The sequence below is a fragment of the Myxine glutinosa genome, chromosome 13, assembly GCF_964187855.1.
Source record: "Myxine glutinosa chromosome 13, kmMyxGlut1.1, whole genome shotgun sequence".
Taxonomy (NCBI): domain Eukaryota; kingdom Metazoa; phylum Chordata; class Myxini; order Myxiniformes; family Myxinidae; genus Myxine; species Myxine glutinosa.
The window spans coordinates 96,114,505-96,140,527 of NC_136273.1; the positions used below are offsets into that span (position 1 = coordinate 96,114,505).

Sequence of the window (26,023 nt, forward strand, 5' to 3'; positions counted from 1 at the left end):
GGAAGAGCAAGGCCTGATGAAGGCTTGTATAAAGTAGAGATCCATAAGACCCTTAAATACCCAGAGGAAAGAAAATACCCTTATGACCCAAAGCCCCCGAAGACACCGAAGACCCAGAAGACCCCAAAATACCCTTAAAGGCCCAGACGATCCAAAATACCCTGAAGACCCAAATGGCCCTGAAGACCCAAAAGACACCAAAATGATCAAAGACGCCTATCCCTCTGAGACGACGTGTGGTGTGGTGCGCAGAATGCGCCAAGTCACGCTAGTCAATAATAATGGAGGTTGTAAGCTGCTGCATTTGTGGAACCCCAGTCTGAAGAGAGAGATCATGGGAAAGGACATCAGAGGCCACCTGCTGTATCCATTCATCGTGGAAACCAGACAACCATTTGAGCAGGGTGCCCTGAATACCAAGTAAAGACTACTTGGAAATCAAAGCTGGATGCCAAACAGTAATGTCAATTCAAGAGATATCTAGAGCTAATCCTAACTCTTGCTTGTGGATCCTGGCAACCAACTATTGTTGCGTCAGGAGGAGTAACATATCCAAGGTGGAATGGTCATGTTAGAAGCCAAACCGTTTATTAGAGATTAGCAAGTTAGAGAAGAGGTAGAGTCTGAAGTGAGCTGCAAAGATGGACGCTATTACTTTGCCTATGATGAGGAGAAGGCTGAAAGGTCTGTAAAGGAGGGGATGTAAACTCAGCTTTGGAACCTTTGTTATGGTTATGAGTGCTGTTTGCAATTTTCTAAGGAGGAAGACGTTTCCCCACATAAGAAGGACATGTGAAAGAGCACAGAGTGTATGACAGGTCTGAAGCACAGTTCTTGAGAGTTCGAGCACTTATGTCATCAGGAACAGTTGCAGAAGAGGTCCACATGCTGTAAAGAAGATGATGTAATTGGAGAAAAGGTGGGTACAGGAAGAGATGTATTTGAGACCTCTGCCTTTTGCGTGAAAGAGAGTTGGAAAACTCTTCTTTTTCGCAAAAAGTGTCCAGCCTGACTCCATCGTTGAGGATTTAAGGAATGGAAGGATAATTAGGAGGTAAGGAATCGTTTAGGAGGTAAGCAACGAGACAGACCTGACTAGCTCCCATCAGGCGTTGGAAGATGGTGAGGGCTGGAAATTTTGGAATTTTGAAATGAGCCCTTCACTATGAACGTTTTTGCGTGACTTAAAATGCAACTGTGCTACTTTAAAATTATTCTTCCAAATGTACATCGTCTCATACAGATGTCGATCTGAAGGCAGAGAAGTTCAAATTGTTATAGTTGTAGACTCAAATTCTGACTCCGCACACAAGGTTATGGCAAAACACAGTTTATTATTTGGCATCACTTGCTCTTCTAAATGATAGTGCAATGGATGAATATTATGCAGTTTATTGACACTCAACATAAGGATAGACGATGGACAAACAACCACACTCAGTAGGTGAGTTTCCTGATAGCTTGGAGAGTATGGGTTATTCATGATTTTGGTTCTGGAAAAAATTTTCAGGCGAAAAACTTTTTGACTCCTGCTCGGCCTCTTCAAAGTTCTCCTCAATCAATCCTCTTCAAAGTTCTCAGAAGCTTGTTCCTCACCTCTTCCATCCTTCCCACATCATTCAACTCCACCATATACCATCTTTCCAAGCTCTTCCTGGAGGCCTTCGCCAATGATGTAACCACCTCCCCTCCAGGTTGATTTTGGCTCAACAGCTAATGTCGCTGGCTTGAGATTTTAGGGTCCTGAGTTTGAGCCCCTGTCATACCGTTGAAATAACACCAGGCAGGTTGACTCTGACTGCAATCCTTTCCAGGTCGGAAAAATGCGTATCAGCTTACTGGAATCAGTGGCACAGCCATGCGCCCAGAAAATGATGCAGCTGAAGGCTACATATGAACCACCACCACCATTTTCTCCCAGCTCAAACCTGTAAATGTGATCCACTACTTCTCGACTTTTTGCTTTAAAGCCCATCCTTTCCCGCTGCATCAACCTTTCCAATCGCTCCGGTGCCTCTACTGCTGCATCATCTGACTGTTGGACAACTGTCAGGTCATCCATGAATGGGAACATCACTGGCAAACTCTGACCAGGAGCTAGCTCCACTTCTTTCCAATGTCCACTCACAGAACGTATCAGCAACTCCATAACTAGCAAAAGCAAAATAGGGGAGATGGCACATCCCATTGGTATTCCCACTTCCAACTTCTGATATATATATATATATATATGTGTGTGTGTGTGTGTGTGTGTGTGTGTGTGTTTATGTATATGTATATTGTTATGGCCTGCAGCACACCAAGCCAACCATGCGAATCAAACTGGCTTTATTTATGGGTTACAACTGGAAATACTTGTTTTTCATATACATAAAGAAAGAGGAAACAAAGAAGGAAGAAAAAGGGAAAAACCAGATTAGGCCAGCACGAGGGTGAAAGAGTAGGTAGCCAGGGAGCTGGAGGATGCTGCTCGTGTAAAGGACTGTGGCGACCTAATGGAACCACGGAATCCAGCCAGTCCCAATAGAGGACCTGCAGTCAGATTGTCCTGAAGATGCCAGAAGAGGAGAGACCCAGATGATGGGTATGTGGGCTGCACCATATCCTCCAGTATCAAACTCAAGACAAGATCGGGGATCCAAACTGGAGGAGGCACAGCAAGAGTTTGAGTAAACACGGCATTCATTGTAGCCCCCCCTCCCCCCCACATCCCCCCCCAGTAGGCCATAATCCAGGCCTCACAGTAGGCCCCAATCAGGTCCAACAGTAGGCCCCAATGCAGGCCCAGTAGGCCTTAATATAGTCCGCAAGGTAGAGATACTGCAGCAGAGTTCGATCAAACAACCTTCAGGTAGAGATACTGCAGATTGAAACTCTCCAACAAGCAAAAAGGCACTCAGCAATTAGCCTTCCTCAAAATGGCAGATTAATTTATTAAAATTCGATAAAACAAAAACTTGTATCAGTCATCTATCTATAATTCCAGCAATCTCTGTGTGTATGTTTGTATGTTTGTATGTTTGTATGTTTGTATGTTTGTATGTTTGTATGTATGTTTGTCTGTGACCGCTGTTTCTCGACAACTACCGGTCCGATATACTTGAAACTTGCCAGGTATATTGCTGGGGACCCGAGGATGTGCCTTTTCAAGGTTTTAAATTAATCGCAGAAGTAGTTACCGAGCTATGTCCAAAAAACGATTCAACCAATCAGAGAGCAGCGAGCTATCACGTGTGCCGAACGTGGCGAACAGACTCTGCCTCGGATGGCACATTTGAGAGCGTATTCATTTATTTCCCGTCGGCAAACTATGTTGGCGCTATGTTGGCGTTAAACGATGTTTTAAAACTAATTAAAACTAATTTGCGATTCTTTCGCTTTCCTGCGATATGCGACCTTCCGGACAGTCAAATGAGGACGTCACTTCCGGACTTACGTAGCGGCGAGCGGGCGCCATTTGGAGGAGCTGGGAGGACTCAGTCGTGATAGAGTGAGCCTGAGTGAGTATATCAAGACAAGAACAAGATCTAGAAGGAGGTATGTACGGTGCGATTCATATAATATATTGTTTAGTTATCGTCGATGAGGAATTTGGGGGCCCGATTAACTGCAGCGCCATCCGAGCTGCGGCGTCGGGACGATACATTCATTGTACGGTAACATCACGCACTTACGGGCACGTCCTATATATATAGTACGGGCATGCCCTAGTCTATCTATAATTCCAGTAATCTCTGTGTGTGTGTGTGTCTGTGTGTGTGTGTGTGTGTGTGTGTGTGTTTGTCTGTGACCGCTGTTTCTCGACAACCACGGGTCCGATATACTTGAAACTTGCCAGGTATATTGCTGGGGACCCGAGGATGTGCCTTTTCAAGGTTTCATATTAATCGGAGAAGTAGTTACCGAGCTATGGCGATTTAGCCGTTCGCCGTTCGCTTTGGCTTTGCGAATGGACCGAACCATTTCATGTAAATAGAGGGGGGGGGGGGGGTTCTACCGTACTCGCAAGCCGTTCGCTTTGGCTTTGCGAATGGACCAAACCATTTCATGTAAATAGAGGGGGGGGGTTCTGTGGTCGTTACTGCCACGTGGTTTCAAAGTTTTTTTTTGTTGTTGTTGTTTGCACGTATGTTTTTTTGCACCCACGTACGGGCACGCCCTAGCACGGGCACGCCCTAGTCTATCTATAATTCCAGTAATCTCTGTGTGTCTGTGTGTGTGTGTGTGTGTGTTTGTCTGTGACCGCTGTTTCTCGACAACTACCGGTCCGATATACTTGAAACTTGCCAGGTATATTGCTGGGGACCCGAGGATGTGCCTTTTCAAGGTTTGAAATTAATCGGACAAGTGGTTCCCAAGGTATGGTCACCGTACTCGCAAGCCGTTCGCTTTGGCTTTGCGATTGCGAATGGACCAAACCATTTCATGTAAATAGAGGGGGGGGATATAATGTCGTTCGCTTTGGCTTTGCGAATGGACCAAACCATTTCATGTAAATAGAGGGGGGGGGATATAATTTTAGATATATATATAGTACGGGCACGCCCTAGTACAATAAAAGAAAAGGAACAAATTAAACAATCATTTACATAATTCAAGGCAGAAACAAATTGAGCATCCGCCCACCTCTACAACCCAAATCCACACCGGCACTCATTTCCGGAACAATGCCCTCCACAAGGCCCTCTCCCTGGAAGAAGTTCTTGCCAAAAGCCTAAAGCACATGGAAATTTCACTCCGGAAGATTCCCGTGAAGAGAGCGGGTTCCCACTTGTCCTTTCCAAAAAGCGCCAGACATCTGCACTTCCACAGGGCCATTTTTGTCGCGTTCATGATCTTCCAAACAACCACCTTCTGGGAAAAAGGAACTGACCCACACACCCCAAATGTGACTATCACATGTCAAGGGAATACTCAATTTCATGCGAACAACCCACCTTGCATGTATAATACCCCATGTCCTCTGAGCAAACTTGCACGACCACATATGGTGAGCAACAGATTATGGAACCTTACATCCCCTATATGGACAAATCATCGTGTTACCCAGGCCGTACCTTACACATGTACATCGTGAAGGAAGCAATCCATGAACATGCAACCATGCCAAGTCGCTGTGACTTCCTGGCATGGAGGGAAGTGAAATAGATGAGCAAATTGTCAAACACCTCTCGCTTGTCATACTGTATTTCTAATAATGCAAACTTCCTGATTACACAAAGCTCGAAACTTAATTGATAAATAACAAGCATCACTCGAAATCTTCAAGTCTGTTCGCATAACAAGGAGCTTCAACAGGCCGTAAGGGTAAGAACGAGACCAATTATAGGGCCATGTCTGCCTAAACTCAAACAAATCTGAACCACAAAAGTGGGCCTATGTTAAACAGAACCAGCAAACCCAACTCCCGTGACCCATCCCCCATCAGCTTCAGATGACGTGCAAACGAGGCTACTTGAAGCAACAAGGGAAGATCAGGACAACCCCTACCTCCAATCGCTTCACTTTTATGCAACTGTTTCCATTTGGGTTTTAAAAAACCACTTTGCACAAAAGAATCTATAAATCAAGGCCCTTTAATCAGCCAACGACCAAAGGTGGAGGAGGTATCACCTCCGTTAGACTCCTCAATAAAGGAAAAATCTGCCCGTTCACGATACGGGACTTTTCTCGACATGAAGGCTTCTGCTCCTATCATTCACCCAAACAACTTTTAACATGAGACAACTTTTCCCACCAATTATTTACAACATTTGTGGCTTCACTTAAAAATACTCCTAAAACCCTCAACAACAACCTATCACAATCCCCAAATGTCAGATGTACCTTTGGCACATTAAACCCATTTCCCAAAAGCAAAATACTACTTTTGTCATAATTAATGTGAAGGCCTGACACTTTGGAGAACACAGTGCAGTAATGAACCGCACTCCATAACGACCAGTTATTCTTACCGAAAATAACCAGATCATCCATATACACCAAGGACGACATACTATGACCCGCCATCCCCGGGATCCTAAAACCTTCCCCTCTATCTTCGAGTGCGTAGATCAGAGGAGTCGTTTCCAGAACAAAGAGCAAGGGAGACAAGGGACAACCTTGTCTAACCCCTCTTTCGATATTAACACGAGCCCCCAACCTTTTATTTAATACAACCCTGGACACAGCATGTTTGTAAAACTTCACAAGTGCTTCAATTACAGCAGGACAAAATGACAGTGCCCGCAACACCTCCAATAAATACTCCTGAGATGCTATCAAAAGCCTTCTAGAAATCCAAACTCAGGAGTGCTAGATCTGCCTTTCTGATTTTTTGCCAACGACAGGACATCTCTAACGAAAATCAAAACGTCTGAAGTTCCCCTACCCTGCCAGAGCTCCAAAAAAGCATTACAAACTTTCAAAAGGGGGCCCTTGATTTCTGGAAAAAACACCTGATATAGTTCGTTTGGGATGCCATCTTTCCCTGGTGCTTTACCTTTTCTTAATGCCTTAACAAACCGTTCTAGCTACTCAGGTGTAAATATACATCTTTCCCTCCCTCCATTCACATGAGAAGTACAATGTGACAATAGGTCTTCCCTGTCCACTACAGACACATGCTGCTTCCAATACAAGGATGAGAAAAACGCCCCAATTATCCCATTGACTACCAAAGCATTAGTCTGAAAGCAGCCCGCACTGTCATGCATTTATCAACTTGCGGTAAAAGGGAGTAGAACACTGTTCACAGTTTTCCACCGGAGCGAAAGGGCTTCTAAAAGCAATCTGGTCTTCCTGTTTCCGAAAATAGGTGGCAATACCACTCATAACTGTTGAGATTTCCTGCCACACGTCAAATCCATTCAACTGGAGGGCATAGAGTCGTTGAAGCCTCCGGGACAATCGGACAAACCACTGTCCCTCCCTCTGCATCTTGGTCCTCCCCAAGCCCAACAGCAACCTCTTCAGCCGGCTCTTAAAGTCCTCCCAACAATGGGAAATGTCGTCAAAATCTGGACTTAGTGAAGTCCATAAACAAATTCGTTCCCTAATGATATTATATGACCAGGGGAGCTTAAAATGTGTAGCATTGCACTACCAATGATCCTCACCCTGGGAACACGAACAGGTAACGAGAGTTCCGCTATAATACTACAATGGTCAGAAAAAGAATTCCAAACCCGATGAAAACCCATGACTTCAAATTGTTTAGAAATAAAAAGATAGTCCAGTCGTGACCGCACAGATTTCCCATGACCTATCCATGTATGGCCATAGCTAATAGGATGCAACACGCGAAAACAGTCTCTTAGTTCAAAAGAGCTCAACATCCCATGTCCTCTGTACTGCCCCAATGCACACTACCCTCCACCTCTTTTGAAATTACACTCTCCTTTATCTCTGTGACACTTATCTCCAGCCCTAAACCTCTATCTTTACAACCTCCCTCTTCATCACCTTTCCCTCCCTCCTCTCCATCACCCTCAATCAAAACACAGAAGCCCACAGGACTTACAACCCTTAAGCTTAAGGGCACCGGAGACGCTAATTGTGGTTCAGCCATGGCTGGAGTAGTATGCCAGACCTTCTGTGAAACAGGTAAAACAGCACCTGAAGTTGTAGGGAACTGGGGGAGGCACAGACCCACCTACAGAAGTTGACGAGAGTCCCTCTACCGATTCCAAGAATGTCCCTAAAAGGTCCATAACACGTGCGGCTTGCTCCTCCAACATCTCATCATCTTCCAAGTGTTCCGAAAGCATAGCATCACCTTCTTTCAAGTTAGCACCAGCAGTACCCACAGAAGTCATAACAGCACTGCCAGGCTTCCCAGCACCAGCAGCAGTAGTAGTAATCATAACAGCATCCTCAGCGGTAATAGTAGTATTAGCAACATCAACCACGGGAGGACCACCCGGAACAACACCATAGTTCTTCTCACAATATGCCGAAGAACCCGTCAAAGGCACAGTCGCACCCGCCATGGAAATCGCCCCCAGGACTTGTGCTAGCCAGAGGAGCTCCAAACCCATCCTCTCCTCCTCTGCATCAACTTCCTGGTTCTCTCTTGCCCCACAGCCAATCCCAGGCTTTACTGTGTATACTCGTGGGCTGAACCACTTGGTCGAACTCAGGGAGGAAGGGAGGCGGGGGGGGGGGGGGGGGGAGAGGGAGGGAGAGGACGAAGGAGTATCAGATAGAAAAGAAAGGTCACAGACCGTAACAATATGGATAGTAACAGTCACACAGTATGGGAACCCGTTTCAAGTTCTGCGGGTTGAGTGAAAACAACCGCAACCGCCAGCTAAGTCTAGAACACCGAGCAAGTTCCTAGGGAACGGGAGTTCCTGTTAGTGTATACAGTATAATTAAAAGCAGCACACAATTGAGCCAAATCATACATTATTTACAGGACAATTAAATGATGTCACACAAAAACCCAAGACGGCCTCTCATGCTCAACCAACTGCTGATTGAGCTGATTGAGCCATCTTGAAATGAAGTAACCTGTCAGCTCGATAGTTTAAAAGAAATCGTCATTTGCAAAGGAAGAACGATGAAAATTATAACAAATAATGCATATCTGTAAATCATGCAAATAAAAGAGTGTACGTCAGAGGGTTAATAACAATGGTTACCCGTAAAATTAAATGTAGCACTATGTCAATTCCATAGTTCATGATCCCATCTACCAATTACATAACCAGAAATGCAAATAGTTTCCTGTTGGACTTTGTTTTTGTTTTTGCCATTTCTATCTGAACCAATGACGACGTTGGGTTCCCAGGTTCAAATTCCACATACCAAATGTATTTGTCTACTAACGTCCTCGTAATTCAAATCAAAGTACATTGATGTTTCCGAACGTCTTTGTTCGGTTTGTCATTCATATACAAGCTCCATGATGAGCCTCAGATCAATGTACATTAAAAAGTGGCTGGAATTTTTGACCTCCCCTCCATTGCCCCCCACACCCCAATAATAATCCTCCCCCTCTTTCTTACCCCCCCCCCCCCAACCTCTTTTCCCTAAATGTCTCAATTGTCCTCCATTTCCTTATTTTCTCATATTTATTTTATTATCACTAAACGTCAATCCCAATAAACACCAGCAAGTGCTGTTCCAAAGATAGTGGAAGCGAGAGGCAAAAGTATGATGCATGACACAGGTGAAAGCAACTCACTTTTATAAAACCAGAATATATACATAAGACATGCATGAGCTTACCATATACATAGATGTATTTGCGACATCTTCCAATGACCCTCTTCATAGTTCTTGGAATTTGGAAAAAATGCACCAGGAGAGATCTATAAATGACATTTGATATTTCAACTTTATTTCAACCTTTAGATGTGTTACTTTGTGTTCAGACATATAGAGTGGACCTTCAAAAAATATAATTATTCAAAGTGCATTAATCTTATTTATTATAATTATAATTATAATTATAATTATAATAAATCTTTATAATTAATCTATAATTATAATTATAATTAATCTTATGGGAGGGTAAAAATCACATGTTTTGGGTATCTGTGATTTTTTTTTTTTCTATTTGCTTCTCCCAAACCTGGTAAAAACGCTATAATTAGACAATGCCAGTGACGTAGAATACATCAGAATACTGAGATAGTCATTTATTGACGATTAATGATAAGGAGGTTCCAAGTAATACAACTTCAAACGCAGTAATTGTGGTGACACGATATTAAATATTTAATGATCCGTGTAAGAATGCCCTTTTGCTTTTATGAAGGAGAGGAGGGGGGGGGGGCGGTGGGAAGGGGAGGAGAGAGAGTTGGGGTTCGGAGAAAGGGATGACTTTGGATTTGGGAGGGGGTGGTTGATGACCCTGGGTTTGGGAAGGGGGGTTGATGACCTTAGGTTTGGGAGGGGGGGGGGAGTTGGTGACATGGGGTGTATGAGGAAGGGGAGGTGAATTCATGAGTTGAAGTCCAATTTTGCATTGCACGGATGTTCCGCAGGTTCCTACTCATAACTTATTCGATTTTAATGTACAATATAAATAATAGTGTATTATAAAGTATAAATATATAAATCATATAAATAATAGTATATTTTAAAGCATAAATATATAAAGAATATAAATATTAGTATATTATAAAGTATAAATATATAAAGAATATAAATAATAGTATATTTTAAAGCATAAATATATAAAGAATATAAATATTCGTATATTATAAAGTATAAATATATAAAGAATATAAATATTAGTATCTTATAAAGTATAAATATATAAAGAATATAAATAATAGTATATTTTAAAGTATAAATATATAAAGAATATAAATATTAGTATATTATAAAGTATAAATATATAAAGAATATAAATATTAGTATATTATAAAGTATAAATATATAAAGAATATAAATAATAGTATATTTTAAAGTATAAATATATAAAGATTATAAATATTAGTATGTTATAAAGTATAAATATATAAAGACTATAAATATTAGTATATTATTAAGTATAAATATACAGTATAAACAATTTAAATATTAGTACCATATATTATAAAGTATAAATATATAAACAATATAAATATTAGCATTCTATAAAGTGTAAATATTATCGTGTCCCCGGGTTTAACACCACAAGAGGACGAATGACCGAAACAAGTTTTAACTCCGAGGCGTATTTCAAACTTGGCGGGATTATCTTTTCGCGCGTGTGGGAAGGTTCGAAGTCTTACCTGATCGGGAACACACGGGGTTAATCCTAACCCACAAGACGAAGAAATGAGACAGGACAGAAAAAGTAAGATTCAACAAATACAATTTTTTTTACAGTAATATAAAAGATAACGAAAGGTGAGGTAAACTAAAATTCCTAAATGAGGGACCCTCCACTCTGACGCAAAATACAGAAAGGAGAAAAGATAATGAAAATAAAATGATTTGGTAATCGGCCAGCACTCAGCTCTGCATCCACAATTGGCTGGTAAGGCTTGCTGGTCGTTCGTCACCTCCAAACCACCATGTGGGAAGCTCACAAAACGGCGTGGAGTCGTGCTCCTTGACGTCCCAACGTGAGGTCCTTCTCGCGATGCCGACTGCCCCGAGCCTCTCTTGTTCAGTCTCTTTCCACAAGCGCACATGAGCCAAAGATGCGCCACCGCCCGCGACCAAGCTAGAATAAAGAGGAAATGTGACGGCCTCCAACAACCACAAGCACAAAGAGAAGCGAAATGCGACTGCCTCCAACAACCGCCACCACAAAGAGAAGCGAAATGCGACTGCCTCCAACAACCGCCACCACAAATAGAAGTGAAATGCAACTGCCTTCAACAAACGCCAGGACCAAGAGACCAAAAATTGCGAGACCGCACCTTTTTCCTCCAGCTCTCGAATGTTTCACGTTGACGTCACACTCTGTCCAATCATCGAGTGCTACTCAATCATGCCATTGTGCCTCCACCAATCACCGGCTTGGCCTCCCTGTTACGAGTCGTCAGAGGGGGTGGAGTCTAATCTCTGTTCGGGAATGTTCGGATGACGTCGTTCCCTTGCTGATCGGCAAATGCTGTTTCTGTCTGCCCTGATGGCGCTGTGAGCGAATGAGTCAATTTGTTATAGGTATTTACAGGCTTAGGCCACACCCACCTCGCGATGGATCGACACCAAGGGTTTGATGGGCAGATCACATCACTGGAAGGGAGGGTCAATCGGCACGCAGTTGAAGCCCAAGGACAATAAGGAGCCAGCTGATTGGCCAAGGGGGATCAATAAAAATGGAGAGAAGCTGACATTTTCCCTCTCATGTTGGATGCCAAAGCAGATGGTCGTGGACCGACATTTTTGCTGTCCCTTTGTGCTCTCGTTTTGGACTGCCTCTTGCGCTTGGACCTTCTGCTTGCCCTGGACCCTCTTCTCTTTTCTTCCTTGTGCGACGCTCTTCCCTCCTCCTCTTTCTACCTTCTTGACGTGGTCCCCTGTCCTCTGCTCATGTTCCTCATTCCAGACCTCGCCAGAAAACGATACCAGGACAGCGGGCTCCAGGCAGCGATCGGAGACGCCACCGGAAGATGTGCCGAGTTTTTGCAGATGGAGAGCGGCAGAAACCGCTCTGCCAGGCAGAAACGACGCGTGGACGAGCGCTGCTTGCCGCTGGAGCGTGACGAGGCCGAGGTGGGCGAGATGCCGGTGAGGCCTAGCGGCACGTGGAACCAAGTGGACTGTGGCCTTCTTCCCACGTGGGAACAGGGGGCCTGGACGATTGCAGACGATGCACCGAGCGATCAGAGCTAAGTGCATGAGAAAACACACGTTTATTTTTCATATATCCTCCCCATCTCTACGTGTGTGTGTCTGTAATAGGAGCGCTCCAGTTAGAGGGATTAGTCCGTCGCGTTTTATTTCGTTGTTACCGGCCTTCAGTTTCAATAAAGCCGGCGATTATTTTTGTACATAAAATCCATTGCGTGTGAATTTTTTCCTGCAGGTTTTGAAGACTGCCCGGCGAGATCGTGTCAGGTAAAAGCTTCCCACTTCTTCTTCTTCCTCTCTCTGCCTCCCGTGCATATATAGTGAGTCCGTATTTGATCGTCACCGTAAATTAACGCTCGAATTGTCATCCGTGATTTCCCGGTCTTCACCGAGGGGAATCACACGACAGTATGTTATAAAGTTTAAATATATAAACAATAGAAATATTAGCATATTATAAAGTATAATTATATAAACAATATAAATATTAGTATGTTGGAAAGTATAAATATATAAACAATATAAATATTAGTATTGTAAAGTATAAATATATAAACAATAGAAATATTAGTATATTATAAAGTATAAATATACAAACAATATAAATATTAGTATGTTGTAATATATATATATATATAAACAATATAAATATTAGTATGTTGTAACGTATATATATATATATATATATATATATATATATATATATATATATATATATATATATATATATATATATATATATATATATATATATATATTATATATATATATATACGTATATATATATATACAATATAAATATTAGTATGTTATATACTCGTAGTATAAATATATAAACAATATAAGTATTATTATGTTATGAAGTATAAATATATAAACAATATATACATATATATATATATATATATATTGTTGCGGATATGAGGACTGTATATTTTTTTGATTGTGTGCTTTATTATTATTATTATTGTTTATTCTGCGCCCCCTGCCTCCGGAGCTGTGTAAAGGTCAAAGGGGCATCCCATAATTAGTCCACAAGCATACACGTCAGCCAATAATAGAATACCCCTGTTCGATAGTTATATCTTATTCTGTGTTTTAGGGTAAGGCTGTGTCTCCCATTAATTGAAGTACTCCATTGCACCAGTGAAAGAGATAGATTCCCTTCATTCCCATTCCCAAAACCTCCATTCCCCCTTTTCGTCGTTTGGCAATTACCTCCCCTCCAATAACCGCCATTGACCACGAGGCAGGGTCGGAGAAGAAAGGCGTGTCTCCACCTCGTCATAGAGGGGAGGAGTGAGCCAGCCCCACTCGACCAACCATGAGCCAGGGGTTTGGCTAGAGAGGGCGGAGGAAGAGCGATCGGGGAGGTTCGCAAAGGTGGAGTGGCGGGGCCTATATAACCCACAGCGCGATGCTCCCCAAGTGAGTCGAGTTTTTGAAGAAGAAAGAGAGGCGCTGAGAGGAGGGAATGAGCAGGCGTGACCGCAGCTAAAATCCGCAGCGTGACGCTCCCAAAAGAGAAGCTGAGACAAGCTTTGAGAGAGGAGCTTTGACCGGCAGACAAAAGGGAGCCCAAGCCGTTGAGAAGAGAGAGGGTCCAAGAAGCAGAGCTGAGTTGTGTGGTTTTGGTCGTCAGTGGTTGCGTTGTGGTGGTCAGTGGTTGCGTTGGTTGCGTTGAGTTGTCGGTGGTGAGGAGTGATTGGACCAAGAGAACATAGAGAACATCCAAGGAGAGGACATCCCAGAAAGCACAAAGCCTGTTGTAATCCTGGAAAAGCAGCGGCGGCCACAGCAGCAACAACACCCAACAGCCGCTTGGGGCCTGGACGGCGGGTTTGAGCAGGGCCGCGAAGGAACGGCGGCTGCTAAACGCGCCGATCGTGCTGCACAATACAGCTCCAAGCCATCCTCTCCTTCCAGCCAACTCCTGTCATCATTCCCCGTGTGAGTCTGTCTTTTGTTTGTTCTGTCCCGGGGTTAATTAAGACTGTAGGTAAGCTAGTATATGCACTGTGTCACCTGCGTCTTATGTGTTGTAAATAAACGTGACTGCTTTCTTTTTGCTTATGTGTGTAAATAGTAAATAAATTTAGTAGTATTTCCAAACCTTTCTTTGCCTTCGTCTTCCTCTTTGCATTCGTCGTTTTAGTCTTTTCCAGATTGGGCAGCTGCGGTGCGATACGGCCAAAGTTTGGGGTGAATCGGGTGAGTCGGGGAAGAATCGGGGGAACTGTTAGTGTTAGGTCGCGGTAATACACCACCGCTCGGTCAATATAACATCTAACCGCGACAGTAACAATATATATATACAGACTTGGCATTTAATATGGAATATTTTTTTTTTCTTGACTTGGGTTTCCTTTCTGAACTCAGTATATCAATCTGGTGAGTTTCTTTTATGCTTCGGTGATTTCTTTGTTAAAAGAACCATGTCACTGATTGTCTGTCGCAGCAAGAAGTCAATAACAGGATTATATCACAGGTGGTGTGACAAAATGTACGGACAGGTACATTTGACGATTGGCTTCACAATCGGGTATATAAGGGTTGTTGCATTCTGTATTAGTGGAAAACAACTGCTGCACGTCTACAAAAGTTATTGCCGCTTCCTCTGGAGATGGTCCGTCAACTCGACAATGCTGTTTGTCATGGAGTGGTGGCTTTACGAAATTCCGGCATGAAACAGCGTGCTATTGCTTGGCAGTATGGCATCACTCAAGGTCAGATGTCAAAGATCCCGAAACGAAATGCTCAGAGGGGTGTCCCGACTCCAATATCGAGGCCAGGACGTCCCCGCAAAACCACAAGGAGGGATGATCACCAGCTGCACCGGTTAGTCCGCAATGGCCATACCAAGTCAGCTAAGCCGCTTAGGGCTGAGTGGCAGCAACTAACAAATGTGCCTGTATCCAGAAGGCGAGTCAACCAAGGACTAGTTCAAGCAGGCTATCGTGCCAGGCGTCCACTGAGAAAGCCACGCCTGACAAGACAACACCACCAGCGCCGATTGCAGTGGGCCAGAGAGCACCGTCAATGGCGGCCAGGACACTGGAATCACGTGATCTTCAGTGACGAATCTTGATTTCTGGTCTATCGTCAAGATGGCCATGTGCGAGTGCGCAGACAAGTGCATGAAGCCTACAACGAAGATTGTATAGTGCCAAGAGTCCAAGCTGGAGGTGGTGGGGTGACCGTTTGGGATGCTTTTCATGCAGGGGGAAAAACTGACCTGGTTGTTCTGAATGGAAACCTGAACCAGTTCAAGTACAGGGCCATTCTGGAAGAAACATTGCTTCCATTTGCTCGTGCAGCCTTTCGAGGAAACTTTGTCTTCCAAGATGACAATGCATGGCCTCATCGTGCTCGCATGATCCAACACTTTCTTGCTGACCGTGGTGTAGAGCATATGGAGTGGCCTGCCATGTCCCCGGATATGAATCCGATAGAGAACTTGTGGGCAGAATTAACGCGTCAAATCGAACACTTGGACCAGCAGCCGAACTCTGTGCGTGAATTGCAGCAGGCTATTGTCACTGCATGGCAAGCGATTAATGTCCAAACCTTGGCAAATCTCGTGAGCAGCATGCCTCGACGTGTACGTGCTCTCCTGAATGCTCGTGGGGGTTGCACAACGTACTGAACTGTAATTTTACTGTCCGTAATCCCAGTCGTAATTTAACTTTTGTTTTTGTTAAAAAAAATTTGGCTAATGTGCAAAATAAAGAGATACTTCTGGAAAACGTACAGAAGTTTAACACAGTACTGCCCGTGAATTGAGTTCGATATCAGTTTACATCACTTTCAAGGATCAATTTATTTGCTTCGAAATGTCAAATGTGGTTTTTGTTTCTTTTAAAGGTCACATTAACAAAATCGAGAATAATTTCAACATAATTCCAATGAACTTTTGGTTCTAAGTCATCTTGAAAAGTAAGTTCACCCCCACAAAAAAATATTCCATATTAAATGCCAAGTCTGTATATATATTTGTGATATCCATCCACCCACACCATGCCCATATGTTACCTTTTAGACATATTTTACATGTTTAAGATCGTTTTTATTCTTTAATATATGTGATTATCAGAAATACCAGCTCTGAATATTGAGTGTATGATTTAATAAGTAATGTATCTATATTTCTGAGAACCATATTGATTCAGAAATTACAGATAAAACTCACTTTGTAGAGGATAGAGAGATATTATTTTGGGAGAACTCCAGGTATTCCTATGAGAAGCAACCAATATCCCAATACCAGATGGGATACACAGTTGTAGTATAAATTGCTTCTTTGGGTATATTGATTAAATAATAGAGCGATCAACCGGAAACCAAAATTGAAATCGATCATTCATTCCAGAACGACTCTCCCAACAATCCACCGCCTTGTCTAAAGGAGAAATCCACCATTTTTGAAATGGGAGTCCAAAAAAATTTTTGTGTGAATAATCCTTGAGGGTTCTCACCTTCTCTAAACGAAAACACTCTTCTCTTCTCGGTGCAGACATATCGAGTCCATGCTACCTCTCATAGCAACTCTCCAAAACTTACACCATCTGGTCATTCTTGTGGTCCTGCCAGAAATGGCCAATGGCTAACAAGTAATGCTTTATACTCCCTAAGGAACGATTCGAATAAACATGTACACTTTGATCCTCATAAATGTATTCGAGTACTGTTACTGAAATCAATAAGTGTGTGTGTGTGTGTGTGTGTGTGTGCGTGCGTGCGTGTGTGTGTGTGTGTGTGTGTGTGTGTGTGTGTGTGTGTGTGTGTGTGTGTGTGTGTGTGTGTGTGTGTGTCTCCAAAGATTTCCTTATTATTTCTCTGAACGCCACAACTTTGAATTTGATCAATGCTCCGACGCAGTCCGATGAGGGTCGTTCAAAATGAGATAATCATCATAGTTTGATTCACCAACGTTTTATCATTTAAAAAACAATACAAACATACATGTCTGATTGGAGGGTGTGGAGGTAGCCCACTTAACTCTTTGAGCTATCTAACCTGGGTTCGATTCCTGACCCATCCATAATCTGTCAGATTGGTGCTTTGCACTAGGCCAAAGTGTACCGTCCTTCAGACGGACGTTAAACCGGCCGTCCCATCTGCTCGCACAAGCTGGTGAACGTTAAATAACCCACGGGGAAGGTTAGGTAGCGTAGGCAAGCTATTGCCAGCATCCTGAATAAATGGCCCAAACCTCCTCCACAACACACACTCACTAGTCAGGTTCACTATGTTAACAAATATAATTTCGTTCAAAATTTTGGGATTAGCAAACCTGTACATTTTTGGAATCTTCAGAGTACGGAGAATCTGAAAATCAATGTTGGCATTTGCACAGACACCTGCATGGCCGCCATTTTGGATTTTGAAAATGGCCGCCATAAAATACATATTTTGCGCGATCTCGGCTTCTAGTCAACCTAGAGACTTAATTAAATATGCTAATCCTATGTTTTCTGGGTCAAGGAATCCAATAAAGGCCTCAAAATAGTGCTCAGGATTATAGAAAAGCAACAAACAAAGGTAATTGAAAACCATTGTCTTTATATTTGTGATATAACTGTATTACATAATACATGATATTGCAAGTCCTTTGAAGTTATAGGTTGTTATAGGAAGTTATAGGTAGTATCAGATTGAACTATAAGTCCTATACACAGGATCTACGAGGTCTATACCGTTCAGGAATATGCTTTTACAGATCTTCATCACTGTCCTGAGGGTCATTTTCGCAAAGGTGTCTACGCAAATGTAAACATTAATTTTTGGATTCCTCATGCTCTGACTATTCCAAAAATGTATAGTTTTGTTAATCTACCAAAATTTTGAACGAAAAAACACAGTGAACCTGACTACACATGAGATGTTTTCCTCCTGCAGTGGACTTGAGATACGCTTACCTGGATTAATAAGCATATTCACGGTGTTCCAAAAAGACCTGGACAAACCTGGTTAATATATTTCGTACCACAAATGATACAACAATACCCTTTTTTATATGATACAGAAACTCATATAGTTTTCTTTATTTTCAGTTCTGGTGGTTTAATGTAAAATAAATTGGCGACTACACAGGAGAAAGCTCAGTGTGTCGAATGGTTCATTGAGAGGAGATCCGACACGCAAGTTCAGCGTAATTTCCGTACAAAGTATGGGAGGAATCCTCCAATGTGGACTAGTATCAGAGAGTGGTACATGAAGTTTAAGGAGACTGGAAGTTGTCTGAAATAGAAAAGTTCCGCTCGACCAAACACAACTCCAGTAGACATTGAACAAATGTGTGAATCATTTCAACAAAGTCCCAGAAATCAATCCGACACACATCCAGAGAACTGGGACTACCAACCAACACTGTACAAAGGAGTTTGCATGAAAGACTGAAGCTTTATGTCTATAAGGTACGGATTCTGCAGGAACTCAAAGCAAATGACGGAGCCAAAAGCAAAGTTTTTGCCTTGGAAATCTATAGTCACATTGAGGCTGATGAAGATTACCTGAAAAGGTCATGCTCGCAGAGGAAGCTTGGAGAAGGTAAACCTGCACAATGTGAGGATCTGAGTCTCTGAAAACCCCCACATGGTCATTGAACACATACGACACAGTCCAAAGGCCAATGTGTAGTGTGGCCTTCTCCATGACTGCTTGGTGGGTCTGCTTTTTATTTGCGAAGGATACAGTGACCTCAACAATTTACCTTAACATGTTGCAAGGATTTGCTTTCCAACAGATTGAAGACCTGCACCCCGATATCATTTTTCAACAGGAATTTTCCTGAATGAAACATTTCCAGGTCACTGGATTGGCAGAGACGAACCAACCGCATTGCCCCCACGATCACCAGACATAAACCCCCTTGATTTTTTTCCTGTGGGGATTTATCAAAGGTGTTGTCTGCAACACCAAGGTGGCAAACCTGCAGGATCTTCGTTCTCAGATCACAGCTGCATGCGCACTGGTGTACGCAAACATGCTGAGCAGAACATGGCAAGAACTCGTGTACCGCTTTGATGTCCTGCACACGACAAACGGAGCTCACATTGAAGAGTATTGTGGTTCTAAATATAATTTACCAAAGAGTATATAAACCAAAGGGTATCATTATATCATTTGTGGTTCTAAATATATTAACAACCAAAGTTGTCCGGATCTTTTTGGAACACCCTGTATAATATGTAATAAGGAAATATTTTTACCCTTGTCAAAGGAGAGGGTATTTGTCTGTTTGTTTTTTTGTTTGTTTGTCTGCACAGAACGTGCTAATGTAGGCCATAAATGCCACCTAGTGGTGTCCATTAGTACACACTCTCTTTTTTTTAACCAGTACGTACAAAGCATATACCATTATACTCAGCTTGCTCAACGAGATCGTTGAATGTGGTGTCGGAAGCACCAGGCGGCCCAAAGCCGCTCGTGCGGGAAACGCACAAGATGGCGCGAAGTTCATCTCTGCGTCGCCACGAACATGAGGGGGTTCGTGCAGCCGGTCCTCTTTTGCTGTTGTCTCTCCCCGAAACGTAACGCAGCTCCAGCTCCCCCAAAAAACACCACCGGCAAACAACACCCCTGGCTCCAACGTTGCATAGGTTATCTGAGCTCTGAACAGTCCTCCTCAAAAAGCGCACACGAGCCAGCCGCAGCCGAGAGCCAGAAACAAAGGGTCCGCCCGCCACGAAGCCAGCATGAGAGAGAAAGCGAGCGATTTTTCCTCTTCTCCTCCTCGAAACTCCTTGCCCTGAAGTCACCTTGAAATCACCCCAACCAATCGCCGAGTTCAACTGAATCGCCCCATGGTCGGGCTCGGCCAATGACAAACTTCAGGGCGTGGACGTTTTCCTTGCTCAATTGGTGGGCGGGGTTAATTGTCTATCGGGACCGTTTGGCTCTGCTCGGGAATGTTTGGGTTTCTGTCGGCAGTTGTTGTTATTGTTGGTTGGAGATGTGCGTTTTTATGTCCGGCTTGTTGATCTATCTAATCTAATCTTAACCCTTATCTATATAACACAAGCTCCACCCCCCGTGTGAAGACACAGAAACAATCTTAAGCTCACAGTTTTCCCCTACTTAAATACATCGAGATCGGCTTCCTACTCGCACGCGGTCCATGCTACCCTACACAGTTCTATCTCCACTATGGTATGTCATCACCTACCCCGACAACTGTAACAATACATACTATAAAACCACACAAAATAAGTCAGGACGAGGGTATGCAATCTTTGATTTCTCATTCTAGTTTACTAAACATAATACTTGCATACAGAAAAATAGAAAATTGTTGAAATTGCTCAGAGAAGAGTTTGTTCCAAACTCCTGCAGAACCAGTCATTTCGGTGTTTCAGCCACTGAGAAACAGAACACCATAATAAAGAAAATATGAGAACAAACTGTACCAATTTTTTTCTCAATATCACTGGGAGTGGGTGTTACGATCTATCAAACTTCTGGCTCATAAGCAGGTTGGAAACTATTGTTTTCGAACTGATAACTTCCACACATCCCTAACCACATGAGTAAAGACAGATCAATAACTCGTACTGCTTTGATATTTAATGGTCTCGTTTTAAGGAAGTGTAAAATACAGAAGATGTTCTTGGAGGTGGAAATGTGATTAATGAGCAATAGAATTGCAATCTCATCTCGTTATAAACGTACACGTGCTCAAAACGTCACACAGCCAGTTGTGGGTCACAGACATGGCAGGAGCCAAGATGAGACTATAATCCACTTTCAGATCAGACAACATGAAGTCATTCAAATCCCACATACCAATAACAAACCACCAGGTTTGTCTCCTTCCCCAAGAATCTGCTTCGACAGTTCCAGACATCCTGAAAGGGCAATGTGATGAATCAGATAGACTTGCTTGGCGGAGTTAAGGCCCTGCGCTTCCTCGCATACTTTTTCTCTTCCCTCCCGTACAAATCGATGGAGCGGATGTGTTATACAATAATAATAAAGAAAATCCATTGCCTTTGTGTAAAAAGGCTAATCAGGGCGGTTCGTGTACATTGTTGGCGGGTTTTCTTTTCTTGCTGCAGCGATCACCAGGCTAATGATCCGTGCGCTTTTAAAGCAGATGTCGAAAGCAATAACGTTGCGACAGAGTGCTGGCTGCTATTTCAGGGCGCGAAGTAGGACATGACCAGTGGAAAAAAAAACCTGCCAGAATGCTGCGGTCCAAGGTGGGGGGACATTCGGTACTTACGTTACATGACCACCTGGCATTTTGAAACCGAGCAGCAAGGTCCATGCTTGGCACCATTAGCAAAACGCGTTCCAGGAAGACAATGGAGTAAGGTCACAGATTGCTCAGTGTCCGTGATGATAAACAGGCTGCGCCGAATAGCCCGCTCTAACAAGGTTTCAAAGTCACAGGCCATCGGCGATGATCTATTAGCATGACCTTTTTCGCCATTGGCAGCGCAATACGACATGCGGTATTGACAAGACGGCAGACTCCCAAGGCCAGAACAGTAAAGATCAGTGTGATCGGAAAAAAAGAAAATGGCGCAAGAACCTTTGCGAACCCGTGCCGGTCTTCACTTATGGCCCTCGACCCCTTTGTCAACAAGAAAATTATATATATAGATTTATAAATATATATAAATTAACAGAAGAAGCACACTGCCCCATGACGACGCTGATGTCATGTGCATAAATTATACCAACACATCATCTCCAAACTCGGAGGCATCCGTATGGTACTCAAGTCTTTGGAGACTGAGAGTGAAGCTCTATGGTCACAAATAGAGGAAGGCCGAGATGTGTATACCAATCATGTGTTGGTATAATTGATGCACATGCCGTTACGGTCATGTCTTAGGCCTAACCCTAACCCGAACCCTAACCATCTTTGTATGCTTCTTTGGTTCATTTTAATATTCCTGCTGCAAACCTCCTGACGGGTGATCAGCAGGGCACAGACAATGTGTTTGTGTGGCAGACAACACTCGTTGCTAATAGGTTGTGCAGCAATTGCTGGGGTGAGAATGAGACTCAATCTGTGCCTTGCTTCCTCGTCAAGTTAGGGAGTTTGATCTGTATATACAGTACCTATAGAAAGTCTAAACACCCACTTTCAAAATTTTCACCTTTTGTTGCCTTGTAATCTGGAATTAAATTGCATTAAATCAGGCCTTTTCCACCTTTATTCACATATCATAACCCACACTTACAAATGAAAAACAAATTCTACAAATTTCAGAAAATTAATGAAAAATACAAAACTAAAATATATTTTTTGGATAAGTGTCCACCTCACTGATAACACATGGTGGAAGCACCATTGACAGCAATTGGCAACATTATAATTCAAGAATATAAGGAAACAATGTGAAAAATGTTAAAGGGGGTTTGGACTTTCTATAGGCACTGTATATGTACAGTCACGTGAAAAGGTAAGAACACCCCATGTAAAGTTTTAACTTTTTCAACATATTTCAACATACAGCTATTTGATCTTCATTTCAACAATATTGATAGATAAAGGTGATATAATATAACAAATATCATGAAACATTTACATTTTGTAGTCCATTGTATAATTTAAATAAACATAAATGCAAATTTCGCATGTGGAAAAAGTAAGTACACCCTTGGCTCTAATAGGTGGTATTGCCCCCTTTGGCAGAAACAACCTCAAGTAGGCGTTTGTTATAACTGTCTACCAGTCCCTGACATCGACTGGGAGAAATTTTTGCCCATTCCTCCATGCAGAATTCTTTCAGCTGTGCGATGTTTGGGGGGTTTCTTGCATGCACAGCTCGTTTCAAATCCCCCCACAACATCTCGATGGGATTTAGATCCGGGCTTTGACTTGGCCATCCCAGAACCCTCCATTTCTTTCTTTTCAGCCATTCCTTGGTGGATTTACTGGTATGTTTAGGGGCATTGTCATGTTGCAAGGTCCACCTTCGGTTGAGCTTCACCTTTCTGACAGATGGCCTCACATTATCCTCAAGCACCCTCTGGTACAATGAAAAATTCATAGTGGATTATATGATGGTGAGCTGCCCAGGCCCTGATGCAGCAAAGCTGCCCCAAACCATAATATTTCCACCACCATGCTTTACAGTTGGTATCAGGATCTTGTGGTCAAATGCTGTCTTTGGTTTTCGCCAAACATGTCTTCTGGTACTGTGGCGAAATAGCTCTACCTTTGACTCATCTGTCCAGAGCACATTGTTCCAGAAGTGCTGGTCTTTGCCGAGGTGTTCATTGGCAAATTTTAGACTTGCCCTGATGTTCTTTCTGGACAGCAAAGGTTTCCTCTTGGCACACCTTCCATGTAGATCAAATTTGTGCAGCCTCTTTCTTATGGTAGACTCGTGCACTTTGACATCAACAGTGGCAAGAGCTACCTGTCGATCCCGTGATGACATTCTGCGGTTCTTAGGGACTTCTTTCAGCATCTTGCGGTCTGCTCTCGGGCTGAACTTGCTGGGGCGGCCTGGCCTGAACAAGTTGGCAGTTGTTTGGAATCTTCTCCACTTGTAGATGATCTTCCGGACAGTCGAATGATTGATTTCAAATTGTTTGGAGATCTTTTTAAATCCCTTCCCAGACTCGTAGGCATCTACAACCTTCTTTCTGAAGGCCTCAGAGAGCTCTTTTGATCTCGGCATGGTGATGCCGCACACTTCAACAACAAAGAGCAAACCAAACCAAATGTCTGAGGTTTAAATAAGACAGGTTCCTCCAAGATCCTCTCTAACGATGTTCTAATCATTTGCACCTGAGCTGGTGCACCTGATTCTAATTTTAGGTATTTGAAGTAGTGATAAATGTAGGGGTGTACTTACTTTTTCCACATGCGAAATTTGCATTTATGTTTACTTAAATTATCCAAGGGACTACAAAATGTAAATGTTTCATGATATTTGTTGTATTATATCACCTTTATCTATCAATATTGTTGAAATGAAGATCAAATAGCTGTATGTTGAAATATGTTGAAAAAGTCCAAACTTTACATGGGGTGTACTTACTTTTTCACGTGACTGTATGTACATATTGTTGCGGATTTGAGAATCCTGTTTTTTTGTATTGTTGTAAGTGTAATGAGAATTGTTGTAAATATCACCCTCCGTGTGTAAAGGTAATAGGTCGTCCTCCTAGTTACTCCATATACATACACGTAGCCAATCATATACCCTCTTAAATAGTTATCTCCTTATTCTATGTAGTTGAAGGCTCTGTTCCCACTAGTTGACAGTGCATTGCACCGAATTCAAATAAGGTAGAATCCCCTGAAATATCCCCATGGCCTCCGAAAACCTGCCAGCAAGGCGGCGTTCGCCACTGCTGCTTTGGGGTTGTGTTCTTCGCCGCAAGACTCCATTAGCCACGAGGTAATCCCAGAGAAGAAAGGCGTGTCTCCACCTCGTCATAGAGGGGAGGAGTGAGCCAGCCCCGGACAACCAACCAAGTACAAGGGGTTTGGCTTGAGAGGGCGGAGAGAGAACGCTCGGGGAGGTTCGCGAAGGTTCGAGGGTGTGGCCCATATAACCGGCGGCCCGACGCCCCCACCAGAGATGAGTAGAGGAGCCCCACGAGCAGTTCTGCAGAGAGAGAACCCGTCATGCAACGCCCCCACGAGAGAGATGCGGCAGATGGGAGATGAGCTTTGAGTCCACCATGCAGCTTTGAATCCACCACGCAGCTTTGAGACCACGCAGCTTAGACCCGCTGCTACGCGGGAACCAGATTGCGGTGGCATCGGTGGCCGTCGAGGTCCAGCCCGACGTCCCGTGCGGGATCAAGCTCCAGCCAGCGTACAGCTGAACCTTCCTCTCCTTCCAGCCATTCGTTCCTGCCTCCATTCCCCATTCGTGTGAGTTTGATTGGCGTCTGTTTTGTGTGTCTTGTCCTGGGTTAAGTAAAACTGTTTATAGGTAAGCTAATATTTGCACTGTGTCTTCTTACTCCTTCTGTCTTTATTTTATTATTCTTCCTCCTTCCTTGGTTTCGTTTTGACTTGTAAATAATAGTAATAAATCATATTTGTTCTTCTTACTTTTGTCTTCTTCTTCTTCTTCACACCGTTTCGTCCTTGTCTTTTCCCTCATTGAATACCTGTGGCGCGATTTTGGCCAACGTTTAAGGATCGGGTTTAGTTTCTGTTAAATGGTTCGTGCCGCGGTTGCTAAACCGCTCGGCAATTAACATTTGTCCGCGGACGCGAACGGGGTTGCGCACCTGCCTTTCCGGAGGGAGCTGTGCAGCGTCAGGGACCATGTCGGCCAGTCATAGACGAGGGGATTAATCCCCCCTCGATAAGGGGAACAGAGGCCGACGTTGGGTTCCGCAACAATTTGTATGTGTGTATGTGTATGTCTATGTGTATGTGTATATATATATATACACGCTGTTTCATGCCGTAATTTCGTAAAGCCACCACTCCATGACAAACAGCATTGTCGAGTTGACGGACCATCTCCAGAGGAAGCGGCAATAACTTTTGGAGATGTGCAGCAGCTGTTTTCCAACAATACAGAACGCAACAACCCTTGTATACCCGACTGTGAAGCCAATCATCAAATGCACCTGTCCGTACATTTTGCCATGCCACCTGTGATATAACCCTGTTGTTGACTTCTTGCTGCGACAGACAATCAGTGACATGGTTCTTTCAACAAATAAATCACCAAAGTGTAAAAGAAACTCACCAGATTGATATTCTGAGTTAAGAAAGTAAACCCAAGTCAAGAAAAAATAATTATTCCATATTAAATGCCAAGTCTGTATATATATATATATATATATATATATATATATATATAAT

General features: G+C 43.0%; 1 long non-coding RNA gene across 1 annotated transcript in view; it reads right to left on the reverse strand.

Moving 5' to 3' along the window:
- Positions 1-4,556: 4,556 nt before the first annotated feature.
- The window catches only part of LOC137439128 (uncharacterized), a 104,352-nt gene continuing 82,885 nt past the window's right edge, over positions 4,557-26,023 (reverse strand). The window contains exons 2-3 of the long non-coding RNA XR_013621272.1: positions 5,058-5,124; positions 4,557-4,868 (exon numbers count right to left, since the gene is read on the reverse strand). This is a non-coding gene — a long non-coding RNA (uncharacterized LOC137439128). The remainder of the gene's footprint in view (positions 4,869-5,057; positions 5,125-26,023) is intronic.